The following is a 26,072-nucleotide window of genomic DNA, read 5'->3' as shown; positions in this document are numbered from 1 at the left end:
GGCTATTTTCTCTCTTGTCCTCACAAGACCTTTACTCAAGGGCAGGGGTGGGATGGGGATCAGATGTCTCTTCTTCTTCTTATAAAGATTAGGATCCCCCACTCATGACCACAAATTAACCCTAGTTACCTTCTTAAAGACCCTATTTCCAAACACAGTCACCTTGGGGGTTAGGCCTTCAACATAGGACTTTTGGGGAATACAATTCAGTTCATAACATTGAAGTAGCAAATTACACAAATTTAGCAGCTTCAAACAGCACAAATGTATTATCTCACAGTTCTGTGGGTCAGAGGTTTGGGTTGGTTTCTCCTCTATGGGTCTCATGAAGATGAAATCATGGTGTTGTCCTGCTGGGTTCCTATGGAAAGGTCTGGGGGAATGTCTGCTTCCCAGCTCATTGTCAGCAGAATCTAGTTCCTTGAAGTTGCAATTCCCTGTCTCCTTGCTGGCTGTTATTTGGGAGCCACTCTTAGCCCCTAGAAATCTCTCTCAGGCCCTTGCATATGGGCCGCTCCATCTTAGAGCCAGCAACAGTGTGTCAATCCTGCTCGCACTTGAAATCTCTGACTTTTTGTTCTGTGCTTTTTTAAGAGCTCGTGTGATTAGACTGAGCCCATCTATAATCCAGGATAATCATCCCATTTAAGTTCTGTTACCTTAATCACATCTGTATATTCCCTTTTGCCAATATAACATCTCCACAGCTTCAAAGAATATTTTTAGGGACCCATTATCCAATTTGCCACACTCACATCTATATTAGAGCTTTAAATCTCTCCAAGAGAGATTTATGGAAATGACATTAAAAATAATGGTGATAGGAGATCTTGATTTGTTCCTGGTTTATGAGAATAGCTTTAGAATTTCATCATTCAGCATGATGCTGACTTTCAACCTGAGATTTGTGTGTGTGTGTCTGACTGTCTGACTTTCCTGTTAAAAATAGGTATATCAAAAAGTATCCTTTTATTTTTATATTCTAATTTTTAAATATCAACAATGGATGTTCAACATTGTCCAGTGTCTGTTTGGCATCTACTATAATGCTTGTGTGTTTTTCCCCTTTGACCTATTAATAGGGTACATGAATATTATTATTGAAATTAATAGTTTTTCTATTATTGAATGATCCTTACATTCTGAAACTGTTTTAATATGTGCCTATAATCATATCATGTGAGATTTTTTGTATACTTTTTAAAATATAATTTTCTATTTTGTCTTCTTTCTTTCACATCAGGGTTATTGTGATCTCATAATAAGGAATGGGGTGATTCCTTTCTCTCTATGCTCTGTAACTATTTAAATATTATGCCAATCATCGCTTCCTTACAAGTTTAAAAGAACTCATCTGAAAACCACCTGGACCTAACACATTTAGAGACAAAGTCTCTTTAATAACCTTCTTATTTTTTTCCTCTTTTTGGATCAGTGCTTTATTTAAAAAAAATTAGTCCTGCACCACAGTTTATTTCTCACATCAGATACCTATGCACATACTTTGAATGACCATATATACAAATATTTAAGGCTTTGAATGTGACCAACAGAATTTTTTTTTTTTGCATATATGTTCTCTAGTTTGGATTGACAATAACCCTACTCACAGAGGGACAAATATATCTAAACTGTTTTACTATTTTTGGCTTTATTTATTTATTTATTTATTTATTTAAGATTTTTTTTTTTAATTATGTTATGTTAGTCACCATACAGTACATCATTGGTTTTTGAGGTAGTGTTCCATGACTCATTGTATCTAAACTGTTTTAATAACATTCATAGTAGAGAAACTCATCTCTCAGAAGTATGTTCAAAGGAGTGGCAATGAGAAGTTAAAGAAATGTCATCAAGTTCTCAATATTCATTTATAACTTTTTCCCAAAGTGAAGCTGTATTTTCAAAAACCATCTTCAATTTTCATCAGTATTCAGTTCCAACAGCTTATCCTTAAAGATTATAAATTTGTAGTATCTTCTGATAAAAGAATTGGATTCAAAACTAGTAAATTTCCTAGAATGGATCTTTTGAAAGAAAATAAAATTCAAAGCATCCTATCAAATCTGGAAAGTTTTCAGTGGTTGCTTTTTGCAAGTGTGCAATATTGAGATGATCACTCACCTCATGTTAATTATAGTTAAATGATGAAAAAGTTCACAATGATCTGTAGAAACCAGTTTTTGAAGCTTTTTACTTTCTTTTTTGCTCTTTTAATTGTCATTGCAAAACATGTTGCATCCTTTTCCTGCATTAAAGTATTACAGTTATTAAAATACAGAAGATATTAGGGAAAAGTAAGTCTGGATGTCCATTTTGCATCATTAAAATATTGGGACCAAAAGCAAAAAGAGATTTTTCTATAGCTCAAGTATTCTCAATAGAATTTTTCCCCTTGAGAACCCACCCTTGTATGTCACCATGCAATGACACTTATTTATGATCAACTCATATGGTAAATAGAATGGTAAATAAAGAGAATATTCGCAAAGCTAATGCATTAGCCTTTATGTAATTCACAATTTTTATAGCATCAGTAAGCACATCATTTAAGTCAGCTGATATTTTTCATAGCAGACTTTGTCAGGGAAGGAGGCAATATGTTGATTTACAAGACAGCACAGCTTCTTAATCTGGGTAAGTACTTGAGAATGTTGTCCTCTGCATCATTAGAGCATATTCCTGCAGAAAACTTAATTCCAAACCACATTTGTTGACAAAAAAATAGATTTGATTAAAAATTAAAATATTGCAAAAGGTAACAACTTATAAAGAAAATAAATGCTTATATTTTCTCATTATTTATATACATTTGGTTTGCCGTCGACGCCCTAAAATATCACAAGTTGTAATGAACATTATCTTTTTGTGTTTTTAGTACACTTCTTTTTTCTGTTACACATTATAATTAATCAGTAGTGTTCCAAATGGCTTCCTTGGTTTGACTAGTGCATCATCACATCTTCTGCAAAAATAAAAAAATTGTCTTCTTTCCAATATTTATACTTCTCATTTCTTTTTCCTTTGTAATTGTATTTTGTAGTACATCCAGAATTATATTAAACTAGTTTTTCAGTTTCAGCACTACTGGCATTTTGGTTTGGATAGTTTTTACCGTGGGGGAGGAGTAGACTCTCATGTGCATTGCAAAATATTTAGCACATCTCCAGCTTCAAGCTCCTAGATGCCTGTGGAGACATGATGTGGCTCAAAAGTTGAGTTAGCAGTATGTAAGTAAGAGAGCAAAGAGAATAGCAGTAGCAATTAGGAACCTGTATATTGAAGGGTGGGATTGAAGGGTGGAGGAGTGTAATCGATTACTGAGGCCCTTTCAGATACTTTCTAATTTGTAATTTGTGAATATTTACTTGCATAGAAATCAGCTATACAGTATAATTTCATCTATGAAAAATACAGAGATAAAAGGTGTCTAGGAAAAATATTCAAAATTATCAGGTTTGCTATTTCTGAGTGGAGGATTCACTGGAAATTTTTTCAACTTTAAAAATGTATTATTTTTATGGGGTGCCTCAGTGGCACAGTCAGTTAAGCTTCTGACTCTTAGCTTCTGCTGAGGTCATAATCTCAGGGTGCAGAGTCTGCTTGAGATTCTCTCTCCCTCTCCTTCTGCCCTTCTCACTTGTGCGCTCTCTCTCTCTCAAATAAATAAATAAATCTTTAAATAAAATAAAATAAAATAAATTTTGCCATCTTCTGGATTCATTTTTTAAAAATCAAGAACATATATTTTTATAATAAAATAATACCTTTTAAAATATTAATTTACAAAACTTGATAGATGCTGACTAGTCATAGTTATGTTAAAATCCAGATAATTAAAAAGTCTAGTAAAATATTAAAGCTATTTGTTTATGAATTGTAGAAATGTTTTAGTCATACTTTCTAATTTTCTGGCAATAAATATGTGTTATTCTTTTGTTGGAAGAAATTTTGATTTTTTTAAAAAGATTTTTTATTTATTTTTATTTATTTGCTAGAGAGAGCACGCACGAGAGAGAGAGAGAGAGAGAGAGAGAGAGAGAGAGGACATGTGTGTGAGCACAAGCAGGGGGAGCTGCAGGCAGAGGGAGAAGCAGGCTCCCTGCTGAGCAAGAAGCCCGATGTGGGGCTCGATCCCAGAACCCCAGGATCATGACCTGAGCCAAAGGCAGATGCTTAACTGACTGAGCCCCCCAGGCGTCCCACAATTTTGATTTTTTTAAGGGAAATATTTTGCAAATAGATTTTGACCAAAAGCTCTGAAGCATGATTATAGGAATAAGTTGCTAAACATAGTGAACATCTCTGGATGTATTGTTAAGCGAAAAAAACCTGAAAATGTCCTCACTTGTTTTGTAATCCACTTTATCTCCTAGGAAATAAAGACAGCAAATGGGTGATTTTCTATTACGAAAGCAGGAAGAGATACATAATTTTCAGAACTCCATGCAAAATGAAAATGTAGGCCTTTTGTTCAAAACTTATTAAGAATTTCAAGATGGTGACAGCAGAGCACTCGAAAAATGTGGGACCTTTCTGAGCACAGGACTTGGTGTAACTACACATATAGCAGGGCCTGCCAATAGGAATAATTTCTTCACTCACCAAGGGAGAAAACTTTCATTTTGCAGTTCATGGTGGCCAATGAAAGGTATGCCCTCGATTTTAGAAAGATGGGCATAAAAAAAGAATCAGAGAAAAGGTAGGCATGACTTCATGATATGAATCTATGAAACCATGGAACCTCAATTTCAGAGAGTTGGGAAGTTCCTGACAATTTAATTCTGATGTCATAATTGCAGGTGAGAAAATGAAGAGCGGGTATATGAAAAAGAAAACATGCTGATTCTTCAAGATGGGGTCAAATTTTAAACACTTGTGTACAAGATCAAAACAGGGGCAAATAACCAAAGGAGAATGTTGAGGGTTCTACAGTCCTACAGAAAAACCTCAGGGTGGCCAAAATTCAGAATGATCTGAGTCTTGGGTGGGAGAGTTTATATACACACAAAGAGTGGGTCCTTATACCTTATGTTATAAGCAAAAGGAAAGGCTAGCAGTTGAAAGTTAATGAATATTGGCTGAATGTGAAAACTTCTGGATAATAAAATAACAGGGATGCTTTTGCAACTGATTAATTAGCCAAACTATGAGAGTCCTGAGTAGCAGCTGGGAGTTAACCTGAGGGAAATTTTTTAGTACATTTTTCAAGATTGTGCCCTGTTCTCAATGTATCAGTGACTTACATCGAAAGACTAATGAATTAGGTGAAACTTGCTTGAAGCTGAGAGATGGCTAGTATTTTTGGTGACAGAAAAATTATCTTCAATAATCTTTTTTTATTTTTTTAAAAGATTTTATTTATTTATTTGGCAGAGAGATAGAGAGAGAGAACAAGTAGGCAGAGAGGCAGGCAGAGGGAGAGGGAGAAGCAGGCTCCCTGCCAAGCAGGGAGCCCGATGCGGGGCTCTATCCCAGGACCCTGGGATCATGACCTGAGCCGAAAGCAGCCGCTTAACCGACTGAGCCACCCAGGTGCCACTCTTCAATAATCTTGATAAGTAGAATCATAGGTCAAATTTACTAAGATGAAGAAAAGTAAGTATAAAGTATTGAAGTTCTTTTAAAAAATCAGCTGCAAAAATACGCAATGAGAGAGACATGACTTACCAATAAAAGACTTCAGGGTTTAGAATAGTCCAAAATTGATGTGATTAGGTTAATCATAGAGGGATACTATTTAATAACAAGCGAGTTAACAGTGCTGTGGTTAGATCACACCTGAAGTATTGGGTACAATTGCAAGGGCCACAGTTTAAGATGGGAACATTTGTAAAATACAACCACAAAGAAGAGGTTGAAAATGTGAGCACAACTAAATCGTAGTGAATGTGTGGAGCAAGAGGAACTCTCACATCCTACCAGGAGTTGATGGTGTAAACTGGGGTAACCTTTTTAGAAGGGATTTTGATCTTATCTAGTAAAACTAAGGACATGCATAGCCTACAACATAGCATTGCAGCTCCTTGGTATATACCCTAGAGAAACACGTACTGTTCCGTACCAGGATACATGATCCGGAAGGTGCACAGCACCACTGCACATAATACTACCCTACTGGGGAAATTTCCCATGTGCCTCAACGTTAGCATGACTTTAAGCCTGGTGATGGGTATTAAAGAGGGCACATACTAAATGGAGCACTGGGTGTTATACACAAACAATGAATCATGGAACACTACATCAAAAACTAATGATGTAATGTATGGTGATTAACATAACATAAGTTAAAAAAAGTAAGAAAGAAAAGTGCCCTATTCATTCACTGGCACACAATATGAAAAAAAAAAACAAATTATAGCTACACACAACAGTAGCGTGAATTTTGTAAATAGCATGTTGAGCAAAGGAATCAAGGCACAAATGGATCTGTATACTGTATAAATCCATTATACAAAGCTCAAAAAAAAACCCAGACAAAAGTAAGCTGTAATGTTTAATATATATAATATTCACAAATTTAAAAAGATAAGGGCTTCAAAATCATAAGATTTTTTTTAAAGATTTTATTTATTTATTTGAGAGAGAGAGAATGAGAGAGAAAGCACATGAGATGGGGGGAGGGTCAGAGGGAGAAGCAGACTCCCTGCTGAGCAGGGAGCCCGATGCGGGACTCGATCCCGGGACTCCAGGATCATGACCTGAGCCGAAGGCAGTCGCTTAACCAACTGAGCCACCCAGGCGCCCACAAGAAGATGTTTTTGAAAATCTCATGGTTTAGGGGCACCTGGGTGACTCATTCGGTTAAGGAGCCAACTCTTGATTTCAGCTCTGGTCATGATCTCAGGGTCCTGGGATGGAGCTCCATGTCGGGCTCCACACTCAGCGGGGCGTCTGCTTGAGGATTCTTTCTCTCCCTCTCCCTCTGCCCCTATCCCTGCGCTCTCGCTCTCACTCTCTCTTTCTCTCTAAAATAAATAAATATATAAATCTTTGAAAAAACTCATGGTATAAAAATTAGGAAGAGGAAGACTCATAAGAAGGCTGATAATTATCTTCAGACATTTTAAAGGTATTATGCTATACTGGAAATTTTGGTTTTATTTATTTCATATTACTTTTGTTCTGGGTTCTGAGACTCCTTTTCCTAGAATCAACCCTTTCAATTCCCTCTCCTCACTTCATTTATATAGTTGATGGTGCCCATTTTAAATGTGGTATGACTGTCCCCCCTCTCCCCACACATAGCCACAGAGGATCAGCCAAAGAAGAATACCTGATTCAAATTAGGTCATAAGAGTCCATTCTCTAGAAAGGTATATTTACAACCCAATAAGGCAACTAGAACTTACTGACTGAAGTTACAGGGTAAACTGTTTGATTCTATAGAAGCCATGTATTATTACAGAGTCACTTTCTCCTAAGGAACATACTGCCGTGTGCCTGCAGGGGTTTAAGGATGGCCTGAATGATTCAAGAAGCGATATAAATAGCAGACAGAATATAAGAACAAACTAAACATTTCAATTAAAAAAAAAACCTGCAAAGTTTCTTAAACACATAATATAGATGCATAACCTCTTTTCCCCATACCCTCTCTCTTAACAAGTTGAAATGCCCCTATTTAAGTAGTTTTTCCTTAAATTTAAAACATTTCATTCTTCGCTTCAAACCTCTAACCTACACAGCTAGTATAAAATTCATTTTACTCACATTTAGATTTAAGAATGGCTATAATCATTATGTTGTCTTTTATTCTCTTTTACCTCTCCATATTTCACACCTTGACTTTAACTGGGGTGAGCATGTTTGTCATTTTGTGCCTTCTATCTTCAAACTTCCAACACCTATTTTTTTTGCTATTGTACCTTTTGTTTCCTTAATAATGAAAAAATGATATATAAACAGCAAACACATGCTGACTTTAAATGCCAGGATTATATTTTCTAAAATGAGGAACCAACATAGTAGAGCTAACATTGAATAAACAACACTAATTATTACTGACAGATTTGCTTCGGTGGGTGGGCACAGAAATTCCTCAAGTCAAAACTCTCATTAATCCATTGAAAAAAAATGTGTGCTGAAATTTAGATCGTTTCTGTAACGATAAAAATTATCCCTATGTTGAATAGCATTATTCAAAAAGAGAGAGAAATAATAAGAGATGGGAGAAATGTGCATTATGTATCATCCATTATTTGAAATAATCAAGTAGTTAATTCAACTGTAGGATGGAAATGCAGTGGTCTTTTATAACATCGGACTTTTTGGTATATGTTTAAGGTGAGAGAGATACTTTCCCCCTAATTTGATTTATTTACCTGTTATTTGAACATATCCACTAGGGTATTTCAGTTTGGGGTAATAATTTTCATTCTTCTTTTTTTCTCCAGCCTTTATTGTCAATAGAAAAAAAAAAACTGTCAAAATAAAACTGATACCCATAATGATTACATTTTTTTTCCTATTCTTCACAAATGAATTAAATAATAGCACAGACTGTTAAAAAATTCCTCCGTTTAAAATATTCCAAAATATTCTAGGACCCCTGGGTGGCTCAGTTGGTTAAGCATCTGCCTTCAGCTCAGGTTGTGATCCTGGAGTCCTGAGACTGAGCCCCATGTCGGGCTCCCTGCTCAGCAAGGAGTCTGCTTCTCCCTCTCCCTCTGCCCACCCCGCCCCCCTGCCGCCAACTCATGCTCTCTCACTCTCTCTCTCTTCCAAATAAATCAATAAAATCTTTAAAAAAATATTTCAAAACATTCTGGAATTACTATTTGATATTTGAATTAGGGAATGCTAAAGTGGAAATAGAGGAAGAGAAAGATTTGTGTAATTTTGGCATTGAAAGTCCATGCAGCTAAATGTATTGGGGTGTTTGTGGTAGGCAGCCTCTAAGATGCCACCTAATAATCCCTACCTTATAATATTCATGAGTTATCCACTCCTCTTGAGTATGGGGTAGATGTATCAACTCACTTCTAATGAACAGAATATGGCAAAGTCATGTGATATAATTTCTTTTCTTTTTTTTAAAGATTTTATTTATTTATTTGAGAGAGAGAGAGAGAGAGTGAGAAAGAGAGAACAAGACGGGATAGAGTCAGAGGGAGAAAGAGACTCCCTGCTGAGCAGGGAGCCCGATGCAGGACTCGATCTTGGGACTCTGGGATCATGACCTGATCTGAAGGCAGATGCTTGACCAACTGAGCCACCCAGGCACCCGATGTGATATCATTTATAAGATGAGATTAGAAAAAGGCTGTGGACTTCCATCTTGAGCATGTTCTCTCTTGCTCTCTCTTGGACTTTTCATCTGGTAAAGCCCAGCTGCCATCTTGTGAGACATCCCTGTGTAGAGGCCCTCAAAGCGTGGGACTGAGCCTGCCAACAACACATGGGTAAGCTTAGAAGTGGATCCCATCTTAGTCAAGCCTTCAGATGAGAGCATAGCCCTAGCTGATGGTTTGACTGCACTCCTATGAAGGCACACTGCTAACCCATGCCTAGATTTCTGATCCATAGAAACTGTGGGATGATAAATGTTATGAACTGCTTACTTTGGCAGTAATTTGTGATGTAGCAATAGGTAGCTAATACAGTTTTACCAACAGTGGGATTTGGGGAAAGGGTATATTTGATAATATTCTATGCATAATTTTACCTAGAAAATTAGGGCAAAGGGGTTGAGGTAGATAGAAAAATGTCCCCACCAAGATGTCCATGTTCTAATTCATGAACCTGTGAATAGGTTTCTTTACCTGGCCAAAGGGATTCTGCAGGTGTAATTAAATTAAGATTCTCAACATGGGGAGATTATCCTGTGGGCCCAATGTAATTGTGAGGGTCATTAGGAAGTGGAGGTAAGGGAATCAGAGTCAGAAAAGGAGATGTGACATTGGAAGGAAAGGTTGGAATGACATGCTTTAAAGATGAAGAATCAGGAATCAAGAAATGCAGGTGGCCTCTAGAAACTGGAAAAGGTACCAGAATGGATTCTTCCCTAGAGCCTCCAGAAGGAAATGGTATGTATGGTTTTCCCTCTTGAAATATAGGTAACCCAGGATAAAAATGTTTTTAACATCTCCCACTCTGTGCCCTTAGATTCAGGTCACCAGACACTGTTTTAACCAGATGAGTCGGATAGGGTTGTTTTCTCTTCCTTGAAGGTTTTGCTTTTTAAAAGATAGAGAGAATTGTGTTTTGCCTCCACCCTCTTCCTTTCTAGGTACATTTAAATGCAACTAAATGCAAATTTAAATGTGGTCTCCAGGTGTAAAACCTCCTGCATTAGGTTAAAGACAGGAAGAACATCCAGTAACTCTGCATAGTGTTTCATCTATTTCAATTGTTCAGTGTATCAAATAATCATTTATGGAAAAAGAAAGAAAATAGGACAAAATTTGGGGAAAAAAGTGGTTATTTGCCAAAACTGGTAGTCGGACTGGAACTTGTCTTGGCATTCAGATACAAATGTGAGAATGGATTTTGATCAGCATAAAAGCTGAAAGAAACCACAGAAGAAAAGTCCATACCCTTGGTCTAATGGAGGAGAAAAAGGAGAACAAAAAGCTTTCTAAAGATTGAGAAGCAAAGTACATTTGTGGAAAATCACTAATAATCCGAGAAGAACATTTTTAGAAGATGCTGGCACTTTAAACAAATAGAAGTTGAGATGACTTCTTTAAACCAGAAATAGACAGACATATGAAAAAAACCTACCAAAATAAAAAGGAACAGTTCAAGACGAAGAAAGAGAAGAACAGGGCGTGAAAATGTTTCAAAAAACTAGACACGTCCTAAAGGAATTAAAACCCACATGGTAGGGAATGAAAAACATGATGTGAAAAGCTGAAATCGACAGCTAGGATGTTCTCCTGAAAGGCAAAGAAAGGAAGGAGGACAGATGTGGAATGGAGAGAAAGAAAATCACAGGAAAAGGAAATGACTAATTCATAACGAAGAACAAAAACTCTGAAACAATGATCAAAAACTTTCCCAGAGCTAAACATATCTACAGATGCATTTTTAATTTATCCATCCTACAGGCAGAATGCATGAAAAGAAATCTATATCAAAATACATCTAACAATACTTTTATTTGCAAGGATTAGAAAAATAGTCTGCAGAACCTCTAGATGAAAACATATCTTTATACCTATGATTATATCGAAAACTACACATATCTTGTCTATGTCTGTACCTGTATCTACATCTATATCCATAACCTGTAAGTAGCCAAAATTCAGGTTAAGTCAAGCTTTTTCTTCTGCGGAACCATATGCAAGAAAGTTCTAAGGCAATTAGGGAAACGTGACCAAACATGTTGTCCCAGGCCGAATTGAATATCAAGCATAAGGGCAATTAGAACCCACACTCACATTTGGAAGGGCTCATAAAGTATGTCACCCATGTATTCACCATTCTTTAATGACTAGAAGACATCCATCTGATGATCAACAAATAAAATGAGGGGCACCTGGGTGGCTCAGTCCGTTAAGCGTCTGCCTTCCGCTCAGGTCATGATCCTGGAGTCCTGGAATCGAGTCCTGCATCAGGCTCCCTGCTCAGTGGGGAGTCTGCTTCTCCTTCTCCCTCTGCCACTCCCCCTGCTTGTGCTCTCTGTCTCTCTCTCTCTCAAATAAATAAATAAAGTCTTAAAAAAAAAGAAAAAGAAATAAAATTAAGTTCATGAAAAATGCCTTTAGAGGAAAGGCATAGAACATGAAAACTAATGTTTAAAACATATTTGAATTATTTTAACGTGGATGCACAGCTCAATGGAAATCACAAAAGTTATTAATGAAGAAGTCAGTAATTGCTCCATAAGTAATATGTTCCAAAGACATGAATATGCACTTGTGCAGATCTATAGCTAGGAGAATGTTAAAGATCTCTATATTACATTAAAAAATAAAAATACCTTTATAAATCTACCAATAAAAAAATAATTAAATCCATATGATCCATATGGCATTATGATGAAATATGGTAGAGATCTCAGGGCAGCATGCTAGAAGGCTATCCAATAACATGGGGAAATGGATATAATATATTATAGTGGAAAAACACAAGATATAAAACAGTATGTATAAAAGGAACCAGTTTTTGTGAAAATAATGCTCGTGTGTACATGGAAGGATACTGGAAGTTTTCATACCAAATCATTAGCAGTGATTTTCTCTGGGTAATTCTCCTCTTTTAAGATTTATGCATTTTCTAAACTTTCTGCCATGAAATATAGATCATTTTTGAACAAACATCATGCACATTCTCTGCTTCAGCAGTAAAACAGAAGATACAAACCCTTCTTTGTTTCATCAGCTGCTTTAAGAAGCACTTGAAACTTCACCCCAATCACTGTCAGAAAGAGCAGTACAGTATCCAATATGTAAAACCCAAACCATTCTTTTGAGGCAGGCAGACATTCCCTAGCATTTAGATGGACAGTGTTAAATAGCTAAGGTCACTAAGTCATTCAGCCATCCTGGATATATTCTCGGGTTAATGCAGACCATCATGCGGTCTGTGTTAACAGACCGCTCAGAATCCAACCTGCTCCAGGCATCAAATTAAAATTCTTTTAAGATTCAGTTTGGTCATTGTTAAGACCTAACCTCAAAATCCTCTGGGCTAAGCTGTTTTGTATTCTGTATAGACACGATTAATTGATCAGAGTTGGCATTCAAGGTATTACCTATTTGCCCTCCTAGGGTCATCACACTGAAGCAACATTCATTCATTCATTCAATCACTTGGGTATCGGCTGGTTAGTCTGTCCATCAAAAGATATTTATTAAGTGCCAGCCATTGCTGTACCCATTATATCAAAGCACAGTAATAAATGAGACACCCAAGATACCCACTCTCATGGAGCTTACATCCCATTGTGGAAAGATGTTCAGTAAATAAGTAAACATCTAAGTAAGCAATATCAGTTTAGTTAGTGATGAGTATTCTGAGAAAATTAAACAGAAAAATCTGATAAAGTGAGACCAGGTAATTTACTTTAGACAGGATGATTAGATAAACTCTCTGAGGAAGTGACATTTCTACCAAGACTGGAATGGCATGTGAGAGTAAGCCATGAAACCAGTTGAGAGAAGGGCTTTTTATAGAGGGAACAATAGCACAAACCTCCTGGGACAGAAACTCACCTGTGTCTAAGGAGAAGAAAAACATCCAGGGTGGCTGATACAGACGAATGAGGATATGCTAGTCACAGTCTAATGACGAAAGTAATAAACACTTAATGCATTTAAAATGGAGGAAATTAATGTGTAGAACTGGTTGCATGGGTGGTAGGAGAGCTGAGACTCCAGATGGGATGGTGAGGCAACCTGAAGATTAGAAATGGTAAGAAGCCTTTAGCAGCTGCAAGCTGTGAGTGCTAAGGGAGTCTGCAGGGGTACCAGGGCCCAGGAAGTACCATGCTGCAGAAGCTGGACTTCCTGACAAGGGCAGGAGCCATGGAGGAGACAGGTCAGAGAAATCAGGGGTGAATATTCCAACACCCCCTTTCCTTCTCTCCCCCCAGTGCCATCCACTGGCAAGATTCAGGTAGAAGCCAGCCAAGGCAAGAGCAGAGCAGGGAATGTGGAAAGAGGGGGTCTGCAGGCAAACAGGACAGACAGGTGCAGGGTGGGGACGAGTGGGGTTGAGGGGAAGCCAGATTAGGCTGAGGGAGGCTTGGGATCGTGGTCTAAGTGTGAAGGGAAGCCTTGGAAGGTTTCTAGTCCCAGGAGAGAGTGGTGTACAATTCTAAATGTGGGAAGTTTGCTCTTGCCTACAAGCCTTCTGGGTCACATGTCCCTGCGGGGGTTGGTGTACCAGTTGGTCTAATTCCCATCCCAAATGCTATAGTAATTTATTATGGCAAGAGGCCAACTTCCCAACTACATACTCTTTATCTAAAGTACTCAGAGAAAATACTTACAGTTCCAGGCCTGGTTAGGGGCTTCACTGGCTGGCAGTGTATCATAGTTACAAGAAACAAAGAGAAAATCTGGCCTCAAATCCTAATTCTGTTATCTACCGACTCTGACTGTGGGCAAGTCATTTAACCTTTCTGTGCCTCTGCTTCCCAACCTGCAGAATGAGGCCAATGATACTACCCTACTTGATGGGACAGTTGTAAGGATTAAGCGCATAACCTAGGCCACTGCTTAACCCGGAGAAAATACTTATGTGTGTTTGCTTAAACCCAACCTTTGTGAAGTGTCCGTTCAAAGTGAGGCCATCGGCATTTGTGACAAATCTTAAGGGATATGCTAAAAATTCAAGTTCTTAAGTCCTCCAAGTCAATGCTTCTTGAAATGTGGTCCCAGACCAGCAGAAGCAACAGCATCTGGGAACTTGTTAGAAATGCGTATTATTGGGGCCCACCCCAGACCTACTGAATTTAGAGGTGGGGCCTGGCAAGCTGGTTTTACAAGCCTCCCAGGAGATTCTAATGCACAGTTGCTGCCCTAGTTGGTAACTTCTCATTAAGCTGGGTAGCCCGAAAGAAACATATCTGAACTGCTCTGATTTAATTTATCATACAAAGGCCTCCAGTGAACTGCAGTTCAAAATAGGGAATAAGATACTGTTTATTGAAATGTGTTTCTGCATCCTTTAAAAAATTTCTATTATACTATTCATACCCCATGTGAAAGTGATTTTTTAAATGAAAAATGAAATATGAAAGGATATATTTCTTATGGCAATATTCAATGTCTTTTAAAAAAAATCACTGTGTGTGTGTGTGTGTGTGTGTGTGTGTGTGTGTGTTTGTGTTGAAGCACTAAATTCCTCCTATGTCAGTGATAGCGTAGGATTGGTTTCCCTTTCATTTTTGTGCTGGGGCTTTTTATCCCACACCATTCCCACCCCCTCGAAGGATCAAGGAGTCTTCCTCATGTCCCAGGTTGTTGGCAAAGCTGTTGCTCTCACGGGACGAGTTTCCAGCAACACAGACAGGGGACCTTCTGCTGGATGTACCATAGAAGACATGCAGGCAGCCCAAATCAGAAGGTGGACACGGTTCCTTTGTATAAGAGCAGAGGGAAGTCCCCAGGTTTCACGGGCTCCATCAGGCAGGACCTTCTCTCTGAGACCCGTGACCTCCTCTGTGTTCATGATACCCATCCCCCAAAGGCCCTTGTGCAGCCTCCCAGAAATGCGACCTGATTGTCTTCTCTTTCTGATCATTTCCATGGCGAAATTTCGAAAAAAGAAGCATTTCCAAGATTAATATCTCAAGAAATCTTCTCACTACATTCAGAAAAAAAAAATGCAAGAAGAAAGTTAATCTGCAAACTCATGTTGATCACTCTTGTGTCTCAGTGGTCAAGACTTAGTTCTGAATCACAGTGGTTTCATTTCAAGTAGGTCTTCTGGTGGTTGTTAAAGATTCTCATTCTTAGATTGTTTTCCTCTAGCATATATGTGTCTGTTCTTGTAAACCAACCCAAATTCCTTTGGGAAGCAGACATAGTATAAATACTGTATGCCATAACAAAAATCCAGTCTCATGGCATTATGTCCTGAGGCAAAACTTTGCCAAGTTGCAAAAAAACCTGGGCTCTAAAATGTCATTTCTTTTTTTTTATAAGATTTTTTTTGTTTTATTTGAGAGAGAGAGAAAAAGTGTGTGCTTTGAGAGAGAGGGGGCAGAGGCAGAGGGAGAAGGAGGGAGAGAATCCTCAAGCAGACTCCCCACTGAGCCCGGAGACTGATGAGGGGCTTGATCCCACAACCCTGAGATCACGACCTGAGCCAAAATCAAGAGTCGGTTGCTCATCTGACTGAGCCACACAGATGCCCCTAAAAGGCCATTTCTTTAAATATAAATGATTTTATTCATTTAATAGAAGTAGTAAACGTTGAAATCAGATTTCAAGGGATCAATCCAGACCAACCACTTTTTAGTTGCATGACTTAACTTTTTGGAAGCTCAGTACTCAGTTTCCTCTTCAGCAAAATAGGAAGAGTAATGATATCCTTCTGATAAGGTAGTTGTGACTTTAGATATATTATATGTAAAGTGCTTGCCATAGTGTCTGGAACTTAACAGACGTTCAATTTAACAGATGATGTCAACTGTTGCTAGTATCGTTACTAATCTTATCGTTGTTAGTTACTGGCAACTCTACTCTAAAAAAGAATTGAAGAGAGCTTCAAAAATATATGGAATCCATAAAATATCATGCATAGAAGGAAGTGAAAAAGATTAAGAACATGGGTGGTTATGATATTCTAGACGGATTCATCCTTTGTTATTTTTTCTGTGTCTCTAACAATCTATCTTTGTCACTGGAATCAATTCTTAAATAATTTTAAAGCTCTTGAGTTATTAGGGGGCTTAATTTTGCTTCCTCATTTCCACTAACAGTCTAAATCGAGATTTTTCCAACTATCCAGAAATAAATAGGCAGTATTACACACACTCTAAAATACATAGATGTGCTCACACACACACACACACACACACACACACACACACACACATACACACGAGGTATAAATATTACCACGTCCAGGGCACTAGAAGTCACAAGGTGCTCCTAGAGTGTCTCTCACTCTTCTAGGGAGAAGGTTCTGATACAACCTGCACGTCAATTTACCTAAATGACCAGAAAACATCATATAAATCAAGTTATTGGAGAGATTTTAAGAAATCCAGATTCCTGAGCCTTATAGCAAAGCTGCTGAATCAAACTCTCCCAGCATGGGAAATTGTTGTTACAAGGTTTTTTTCACAATCTGGCCTCCTCTGTTAGGATGAATAATAATGTTGACTCTAATAAAAAGGCGTGCTGATGGTTACAACGGGAGGTTTTTCAGTAATTCAGTTACAGGGAAGCAGCAAGAAGAATCCCATTGGAAGCTGGCGTCAGGGACGTGATTGTGGTTGACAAGGAAATTGAGAAGAGCTGCTAAAGGTAAGACTGGGATGGGAGTGGGATTGCTGATTCCTACATCAGCACGGGGCAAATAAAGCTTCCCATAGAGATCCCGTTCTCCTGCAAAACACTGCCATTCATACGTAATTTCAGGGGAAAAAAGCAGACTTCATGTTGAATGCAATCCCTTTGTATGTAAAGTTGATAAGGAGAGATATTTAGCTGATTTGGTCATTCTGAGTAACTGTTGTGTGCTTCTGGTGAATTCTTCCCCTAAAACTGACTTCCCATATGTTCACCAAACTTCGCGCACAGTCTTCTCCAAAAGCAAACTTACAGTTGATTTGAAATAGATTTGAACCCCTGTCTTGCTCTCAAAATTTCCTTCAACTCTAGATGAAAAAGAAAAGAATGGGTAAGAAATCGATTTCACCAGCATGAAATCGCCATACACTTCTGCCTGCTGATGAGAACATGCTCCATCCTGGGTAGCTTCACAAATTGCTGCCTTAAAGAAGTGACAGAATTCTACAGGATCTTTCTCTACAGTGATAGTATTTCTTATTATCTTAAAAAGTGTAATGACTGTGGGCACTAAAAGGGGCTGCTTAGGCTAACAATCATATCATTTTTTCCATTTTAATCTAAAATTATGGCTTCTCCTTTAGTCATCCTTTAAGCAATTAAAGTCTACTGGTTTAAAAGCATTTCTGCGATTTGATTTTGTACTTTTTCTTGGAAATTGATTCTGTATTTGTGTTGCTGTGAGGCAAACGATTGAGGCTGAAGTCCCCATGTGTTCATATTCAGTATCTCTGTCCGTGGCACCTCTTACTTCTGGTGTATTGATCCTATTATTTTATAAACGTTATTCTGATGTCTTTTCTTCAGACTAAAAGTACTCAGCTGGTCTCTACCTTTTTTTTCTGTAATTCAAGAGGAAGTAATTTTCAATATAAAAGAACATAACTGGTGATAATATTGGAAATTTCACAGAGCTCTTTCACTGCTGTTCTTACTAATTTTATCAATAGATGATATTGAAAGCTTGCTAATTGCAAATCACTTGCTAAATATTTTAAGTGCATTATTTCACTTATTCCTCCCTGAAACCCTTCCATGGAGGTGGTAATATTGGCCTCATCTGTACCGTGAGGTACAGATCTATGAAATTACCTGCTCAAAGTCACATATGTAATAGCTAGAGAGTGGGCACTTGAACCCAAGTCTGATGATTCTAGACCTAACTTTATGTAACACCACTCAATACTACCTTGAGTATTTACCATCATTGTGTAATATTTGTCGTTTTGCAAACTGTAAATATGTAATAGCCGGAATTATGTCCCTCAAGCACATGAGGTCCTACTCTCTGGGACCTGTAAATGTGACCTGATTTGGAGAAAGGGTCTTTGCAGATGTAGTTAAGTAAAGGATTTTGAGATCAGATCAGCCAAGGGGCCCTAAGTGCAGTTATGTGTATCCTTGTGAGATGGAGGCAGCAGGGAGACAGACAGAAGAGGAGAAAGGACTGTGAACACAGAGGCAGAGATGGAGTGATGTGGCCACAAGCCAAGGAATGCCAGCAGTCATAGCAAACTAATAAATATTCAAGGAACCTTGTGTTACTTCACTGGTAATTACAGTCTACTGTGAACAAAAGAAAGAAGGTGTCTTGGTGATATCCTTATCTTTTCAATTGACTTATTTTTTCAAGTTGACTCCCTGTTTTCATAGTTCTGTTCATTATTTTGAAATAAAATGAAGGCATACACATTGGAGAGTAAAAATAAAGGACTCTAGAAAGCAGATTGGAGGAAGAATATTAAAGCTTAAGTGTCTCTGTTATTCATTCACAGCTATGTTTCTCTTGCTTTAACTCCTGTCTGAAGCACATCTGATCAGCATATGCCTGCAGCTTGTTCTGTTGGATGTACTTAGAGTTGCTGTTCCTTTCCTGGCCACGCCCTGGTGCTTCGGGGTGGCCCCATGCTTGAGAAGCAGCCCAGCTTTACTATTCCCCAGGAACTCCCTCCAGCTGTGATGATTTCCCACGGAGTGTCATCCTAGCAGCCTCTAAAAATGTCCTGCTGAGAAATGCATTCCCCAAAGGTTAGCTTCCCGCTCTTCTGAATTCTTACTCCTTCCTTCCCCTTTCCTGGGGGAGAGCCTAGGATAAGACAAGAAGCAGGGTATCCCAACGTTACTGGTCCTCTCTTTTTCCTCTTGCAGCCTTCCAACCTCACCATCAACTTTTATGCTTCCTTATGTGAGAACAATTCTGCATCCATTAGTTATTTGTATCTAAATTCAGATTCAGATTACTTTATGAAATAACTTGTATTTCTAAAAATCTTGAGTGACATCACAAACTTCTAAAAGAGATTGAAAACTTTAAAAAATATTTAAATAGAAAATTTAATATGGGTTTAAAAACAGTAAAATTATTTTGTCACTAGTTGCATTATTTGCGTATTTTTTCCCGACATTGTCTTGCTCTTTTCCTAACTATTGTCAAATTTCTATTCTCAGTTTTTTCCTCTGCATAGGAAAAGACAGATTAGCTTCTTAATATATCAGCTCTTTCTAATCCATTCATAAGTATAAATGAACTGAGGTCATCAACTGTGATGAGTTGATTTTTGTCCCTCCACCAGAAGAAAAGCCATATGTTGGAATCCCAACCTCTGCTATCCCAGAAGGAGACCTTACTTGAGAATAGGATCTTTATAGAGGCAATAAGTTAAAGTTAGATCATTCGGGGTGGGCTTCAATCCAATATGGCTAGTCTTTATAAAAACGGAAACTTTGGACACAGAGACACAAAGGGATGACAATGTGAAACTATTCAAGGAGAAGTGGGCCATGTGACTATAATGATGCATCTACAAAACAAGAAATGTCAAGGAATGCCAGCCAAGTACCAGAAGCTTGAAGAGGCAAGGAAGGATTCTCCCCTACAGCCCTCAGAGGGAGCACAGCCCTGCCAGCACCCTGATTTTGGACCTCTAGACTCCAGAACTGTGAGACAGTGAATTTCTATTGCTTTTAGCCACCCAGTTTTTGGTAAAAAACTAATAGTAAATAAATAAAGAACAACAACCTCTAATTATAGAAGTATAATTAATTTTAATTACTTCAGTTTTTAAGAATGACAGGCTATAAATGTCACCATCCACAGGGATCATCCAGAGGAGAGAAGTGTGAGTCATGTTAAGTAGAGAAAATCAGAAAACGTAATTGAGCAAGTCATTTACTTCAGTCCACAATGGCTGCCTCTTTCCCACGATGTCTTGCAATTAGTCACTCCATTTAAAAAGGGCCTGCTGATCTCAGAATTTTGCCTTTTTGAGGAATCTCAGAGATCCACTAGTGATTTTTACAGGTCCGTTGGCCTCAACTAAGCTTCATCACCTTGGTGAGGCCTTCCTCATCTCTTATCCTTGAGAAAATTGACCCCTCCATCCCGTCTGACCCCCTGGTTCCCTTACAAAGTTCTATGTATGTCAGCCCCTCTCACACTGTATTTACAATTATTTCTTTCTTTTTCACTATTCTGTTGGTTTCTAAAGTCAATTTTATTGGTATAGAGTAGCTATTCAGTACACAATTTTGGAATGACAGAATTAATGGAGTCAAGTAGATGTCAAGTGACTCACATAAGGTCACGGTATTAGTCTTTTATTGCTGCTATAACAAACTAGCACAAATGTAGGGGCTTAAATCAACACAAATTTATTGTTTCATAATACTGGAGGGCAGAAGTTCAAAATCAGTCCCACTGGGCTCAAGTCAAGGTGTTGGCAGGGCTGATTCCTTCTGGAGGAAGGGGGAGGGTGCATGGAGGGGGAAAGATTTTGTTTGCTTGCCTTGTGCAGCTTGTAGTGGCTGCCTGCTTTTCCTTGGCTGTTTTCCTCTTCCTCCATCACTAAAGCCAGCTGGGTAGCATTTTTGAATCTCCCTCTGACTTCTGCCATCATATTTGCTACCCTGACTCTGACCTTCCCCCTTCCTCTTGTAAGGACCTTTGTGATTACACTGGACTTACTTGGATTATCCAAGATAATCTCCCCATCTCCAGATCCTTACCCTATTCATGTCTGCAAAGTCTTTTGCTGTATAAGGTAATGTATTCACAGGTTCCAGGGATTATGACATGGACATCTTTGGGGGGCATTATTGGTCTACCACTGTCATGCATCTCCTTCTGGGAAATCTTATGGTTTTACCTGCACCTACAATGAATACCCTGATGACAGCTACATAGGCACCTTTAGCCCAAGTTTATCCTCACAAATCTTCAGACTTCTAAAGCCAAGTGTTTGTTGTCTATTTCTTCTTAAATACCCCACAGACACCATAAACTCTGGATCTCCCAATTTGAACTTATCAACTCTGCTTGTCCCTTCCATCTCCTATTGGCCTTTGGCCCATCAGTGGCTACAGTAGTCACCAGGCTAGATACCGTGGGATGTCATTTATTTCCTCCTTTTCACTTAACCCCACTTTCATCAATGACCATGTTTTGCTGATTTCATTTCCTAACTGTTCCTTAAATCTCTCTCTCCTTCTTTACTCTTTATGCTATGTTCCCATTTATTCTCCCATTGGTTCAAATCCTCACTGGACAAGTCCTCATTCTGGTCACCTCCCCTTAAATCCATTCTTCTATTTGCAACAGAAGATTTATTTATTAAAATTTATTATAATATTTAATTAAATTTATTTATTTGGACTTCTGACCTCTAGAAGTATACAGTGACTTGGAGCGGTGGGCTTAAACAAGGACTGCTATAAGGGTTATGGAGAAATAGGACTGTTATAAACTTTAACAACCTGAAAATGGTAGAGCAGAGCAAAGTTTTGGTCTAGAGCAAGGAGAAAGGTCAAGGAAGAGGTGCAGACACACACCTTGCCACATATTATATCTGGGGAATCAGAAACCATCTGAAGTTAATGAATCCATTAAAGAGCAATAAATTTATTTTTTAAGTCCCAACATAAGAAAATAAAGACATAAGAAATACACATAACTGATAAACATCAGGCAGAAGAGCAGGAAAGTAGGGGTAATATCAATGAGCTAAATTTCTCATGTTGAATGGCAAGAGGTCAATAGATACTACTTAGAATTGATAAAGAAATAGAAATATAATAAGCACACTCCTTTGTGTTATGGAGGAAAGATGAGAAGAATCAAAATAGTCAACTTATGGCTATGGGTGGGGGACAGGGAGAAGACATATTTTGATTTATATCTGTCTGCCCTTTGAATGTTTTATTTCCAAGTACCCCTATTACAATAGTAATATGTGAAACATCACCTCTTTATATGTATTAAGCCAGAATATTTTGATGACAAGGAACAGAAGATAAGTCTAGGTGGCTTCTGCAATTTATCTCATATAAAAGGAAGTCTGGAGTGTGTTGAGTCTGCCAAGGCTCTGTTCCATTTCCATGTGGTGAATTGGACCTGCCCTCTCCTATGTGAGGGTATCGTCAGACCCACAGCAGGTTTGCCTATCATATCAGTAGGGAATGCTGCTGATGTCTTGCTCAGATCCCCTTCACACTTGTCCCCAAGCTGCTGTGAGAATTGCATTTGGCCAAATAGAAGGCACCCTGTCTAGGAGGTAATGCCCCTTCATTCCAGGGTGGGGTAAGAGAAAGTGGCAACCAGCAGCTAATGACTGACTCACAAGGGAGAACAAAAGGTCAGCCCTCTGCCTCAAGGTAGAACCAACCTCAGGTGCAATTTTTGTTCCAGGTTTTCCTGTAGGACAATGCTGAAGCCATTCACCCACTGAGAACACATTCTTGCTTAGCTTTTCTTCTACACCTTTTTCTGCTTCTCTCATTACCACTCTCCAGAGAGCTCGCTCTCAGTAAATATCTTTCATAAAGGTCCACATTGAATTCTTCATCAATTCTTTAGGGAACTCAGCCTAAGATACAATGTCTGTAGCTCATTCATCCCAGAATCCCCCCCATCTTCCCCTAGCTTCCCCTCCTGCCTCATTTGCTTCACATACCCATGACTAGACCAACCACTGGTGAGGGAAATACTACCTTAGACTATGTATCTGAGATGGAATGATTTGGGGGAATCAATAATTCAAACCACTACAGATATGAGTGGATGTAATCAGCTTTGTAGGAGGATTTAATTTTTCCCATGGTTTACTTGGCATGGGGCACTGGTAGGTGAATTTCTGTGTCCTACCACCTTGACTCTGAAATTGCAGGGAACTGTGATGAGGACACATTAACTTATTTAACTGAATAAGCTCTTGATAATTTTAGAGAAACATTTTTCCAGCTCGTCTAATTCTCAGGCAACTCCAAAGCCCTAAGTCTCTAAAGTAATTTTTTAAAATTTTAATGAAAGAACACTACTTCTTTGGGAGATGACTCTACAAAAGAATAATGCCACATTTCATGATTTCCACTGCACAGTAACACATAGTTAAGTTGACAGAGAAAGCTTCGTTTCTTTGCAAAGCACAAATATACTAGGAAATTCTGTGAGATTTAACAACCAGTCTTGTCCTGAAACCATAAGGTCAGGACAAAACATAAAAATCAAAGAAACTCAAACTATTATAAACAGAACTCATGTGAAATGACTTTTTTCAGACATCTAAGACATCATCAGGAACACTAAAACTTAGCAGCTGCTTCAATTTGTGGAAAAGTTAGAAAATTCGAGCAAATGAAGTGACAACATGGGGTACTTTTTTTCCTAATGTTCTTTCACCTACCTCTCCCCATAGTCCAAGCTCTACCCTTGGGATATAGCTCCACAATTTCTGGCTCTCTTCTCATTGTAGAAAAATACACATAGTGAAATGGAAAAGAAATGAGTTGACCTGAAGACTTAGCATTTATTATGTGAAACAACAAAGTATGTCGCCTTTACTTTTTTGCTTTCGATTTTCCAGCTCTTAAAATGGAGTGTTTTGTTTTCCTACTTCCTCAGGAGAAAACATGAAGATGAATGTAAGCACGTGAAAAAAAAAAAACAAACTTCTTACAAGGAGAGAGAAATTAAATCAAAGCACTATCTAGTGTTCCATAATTTTAGAAAGTGAAAAAGTAACCGTATAAAATTGAGGGCCCATGAAGGTGATGGTGATGAGTAGAGATACTTTCTAACAGAGGAGGCCTACACAATGAGGCAAAAAAGCATATTGTCTTGCAGGAGTCTAAAAATTTGAGACTCTTTGTTGCTTTACTACTTGCTCACTATGTGACCTTGGGCAAATCACTTCACTTGTCTAGTTTGAACTTTCCTACTCTGAAATATGAGGAGATAATAACTCTGTCAGTTATGACAATGGTAAAATTTACTAAGCACATGCAATATGACCAGCACCATGTGAAATACTTATACATATTCCTACTCTTTTCTCAAAAACTCTGATATAGGTGTTCAAATTCCAATTTTGTAGAATTGGTCCATCTGGTAAGAGGCTTGGATATCAAGTTTCACAGGAAAACTAATCCAACTGACTTATACAATAAGAATTGATTATTTCCCATAATAAGAAGTCTCAAGCTCTGTTAATGCACTAACTCAAGGATATCTCCACAGGCTCTTCCTTCTTCTGTCCTTGCCGTGTGGACTTTGGTTGTTCTAGCTTGACCCTTTCTGCCCACAAGAGGGTTTAGTGCATTTCTGAAAATCACATCCTTCTACAGTGATGGGCACTGGCAGGAGTAGCTGTTTCAAGGGCAAGGGAAATGTCCTCATAATTCTAGGCTGAACTCCTTTATGTCTTTTTGGCTAGAAATGGGGTAACACATGCATCTCCAAAACAATCTCCAGCAGAGCCATGCAATTACCAGGATCTCTTCAGACCAAGCCAGAAGCTCAGCCGCTCCTAAAGAACATAGCTTGAAAACAGTTGAACAAAAATAGGAGTAGGGACATGGTTATGTGTGAACATTCCAATTCATGGGAAAACAGGGCTAAATACACAAGTGCTTTGCCCAAATTCAGAGCTAGTGAAGGCAGAGCCAGGACAAAACAGGTGGTTTTTGAAATCTTTCCTTGTACACTGTTGTGTCTTGTTGGCAGACAAGAAATTCTACAGAAAGCCTAAATCATTTGCAAGGTACATCTTGGAAGTCTTTTCACACCAGCAATGTAGATGAAGTGAATTGTGTCTGCCCCATCTTCCGAGGCTCTTGGCCTTCTCCCACCCCAACCCCCAGCTTGGCCCTGGAAAGAATGGGCAGCATTATTGTCCATACTTCCCTTCCCCTCAGCCTTTTTGTAGTTGGGGGTATAGCAAACTTCAATGAGCATGATGTTACCACCTCTAATTTGTGACAGGAAACCAGGAGATGTTTAAATCACCTTCACAGCATGCTTTATGTGAATCAAGGCACAGCTGAACAACTTTAGGAACCTAAGAGACAGGCAGCCACGTCCACAAATGTGAATGATGATGCAATTATTGAAAACAAGTCCTCCCTGGCTTCAGATTAAGATATTCTTTGAACATGCTAAAGGGAAGATCAAGTCATGGACATACTGAAGAATAGAGAAGTTTGATGAGTAAGCATTGAAAAACAAAAGCCCAAAAAAGACTATTTACAAGGAATTGTTTACAAGTTGACTAAGATCAAATGGACAGTTTCATCCTATAAACAGAAGTGGGCCTGTGGACCAGAGAAGATGGGGCAAATATATTGTTTCCCCAAAAGTGGAAGAGAATGTGTTATTCTGATTCTATAGACAGTCTAAGTTATCAACTACTTTGCCCATTTAATGTTTCACATGACACTATTACTTCACCAAATGTCAGTGAAGTCCGAGTTGGATATCTCCATAGACAATATAAAATATTCCAATATATTTGAGTTCACTCTTTGTGACTCTGTCTCTGACTCACTGATATGAAGGTGGTGTCTTAATTGAGTAAATCCCTTTTCCTGTTTTCAAAAGTGTTACAATTTCCTGGTCATTAGTAATTTGGGAGCATTGATTGCCTTAAGTTATGCTTCTGAGAGTCCCTTCCCCTTCTACCTAGTTCATATCCCTACAGGGAAATAAATACCTTTGCTCTTCACCCTTCTCCTACAGGATATGTCTTTTTTATCATAGATGACTGATCATATAAACATGGCTGGTGTCCCTAATGGGATATGATGTTCAACTATTACCTGATTTGTTCT

The sequence above is a fragment of the Callorhinus ursinus genome, unplaced genomic scaffold (assembly GCF_003265705.2).
Source record: "Callorhinus ursinus isolate GAN/ISIS: 27379988/994484 unplaced genomic scaffold, GSC_fseal_2.0 scaffold3, whole genome shotgun sequence".
Classification (NCBI taxonomy): domain Eukaryota; kingdom Metazoa; phylum Chordata; class Mammalia; order Carnivora; family Otariidae; genus Callorhinus; species Callorhinus ursinus.
The sequence above is the reverse complement of the archived record's forward strand: the minus strand, read 5'-3'. Positions refer to the sequence as shown.